The sequence below is a fragment of the Hordeum vulgare genome, chromosome 2H, assembly GCF_904849725.1.
Source record: "Hordeum vulgare subsp. vulgare chromosome 2H, MorexV3_pseudomolecules_assembly, whole genome shotgun sequence".
Taxonomy (NCBI): Eukaryota; Viridiplantae; Streptophyta; class Magnoliopsida; order Poales; family Poaceae; genus Hordeum; species Hordeum vulgare.
The window spans coordinates 514,983,864-514,985,518 of record NC_058519.1 but is presented as its reverse complement, the minus strand read 5'-3'; positions in this window follow the sequence as shown (position 1 = coordinate 514,985,518).

Sequence of the window (1,655 nt, the reverse complement as noted above, 5' to 3'; positions counted from 1 at the left end):
TAGATCAACTACCAAGCCACTCACCGCAGTGCTCTAAAATATATAAGTGAAGCACACAGAGCAAAAGTATCTAGCTCAAAAGATATAAGTGAAGCACATGTGAGCTGAATTGTCTACCAAAAGATATAAGTGAAGCTCGAAAAAATCATGGTGAGTGCATGTCTCTCTCTCTAGGTGTGCAGCAACGATGATTGTGACACAAAAAAATAAAAGACTCCTACGATACAAGACGCTCCAAGCAAAAACACATAACATGTGGTGAATAAAAATATAGCCCCAAGTAACGTTACTGATGGATTGAAGACGAGAGAGGGCATGCCTTCCTGGGGCATCCCCAAGCTTAGGCTTTTGCGGCATCCTTGAATCTCTTGGGGTGCCTTGGGAATCCCCAAGCTTGATCTCTTGCCACTCTTTATCTCTTTGTCCATAAGAACTTCACCCAAAACTTGAAAACTTCATAACACGAAACTTAAATAGAAACTCGTGATAACATTAGTATGAGAAAGCAAACCACCACTTCCTTAGGTACTGTAGCAAACTTAAATTCTACTTATGCTGATGTTGGGTTACTGTATTTTCAATCTTCCATGGATAATACCCCCCGATACTATCCATAGTTTCATCAAAATAAGCAACCAACACAACAAAAACAGAATTTGTTAACAGCAGAACAATCTGTAGCAATCTGTATATTTCGTATACTTCTGGTACCTCAAATTTCTGAAACATTACTACATTCTGAATAATTTGCATAGAAATCAGCAGCAAAAAGAATCAACTCAAAATCTCTTACATAAAGAAAATGAAAATTATTTTCGTGAGCAGAAAGTTTCTGTCTTTTCCAGCATGACCAAACGATCATCCCCAAGACTAATCATAACGGTTTTTCTTGGCACAAACGCAAAAAGAAACACAAAAAACACAATCATAACAGAATTATGAAAGTGTGGAAAACACAAAACAGAAATAAAAAGGATAGATTTGTTGGGTTGCCTCCCAACAAGCGCTTTTGTTTAACGCCCTTGGCTAGGCGAAAGGTGATGGAATCACGTATAGTCATCTTTGGTGCTCAAACCATAAGTAGCCCTCATCATAGAATCATAAAGCAATCTTATTTTCTTTCTAGGAAAGTGCTCCATGCCCTTCTTTAAAGGAAACTGAAATCTAGTATTCCCTTCCTTCATATCGATGATAGCACCAATAGTCCTTAGGAAAGGTCTACCAAGCATAATGGGACATGAAGGATTGCAATCTATGTCAAGTACAATGAAGTCCACGGGTACATAGTTCTTATTTGCAACAACAAGAACATCATCGATCCTTCCCATGGGTTTCTTGACAGTAGAATCCGCAAGATGCAAATTAAGAGAACACTCTTCAATCTCATGAAGACCAAGAATATCACATAAAGACTTTGGAATCGCGGAAACACTAGCACCCAAATCACACGAAGCATTGCACTCATAGTTTTTGATATTGATTTTGATAATAGGTTCCCACTCATCATGAATTTTTCTAGGTATAGAGACTTCTAGTTCGAGCTTCTCTTCAAGAGATTCCATCATAGCATCTACGATATGCGCGGTAAAGGCTTTGCTTTGGCTATAAGCGTGTGGAGAGTTTGCAATGGATTGCATCAAAGAAATGCATTCAAA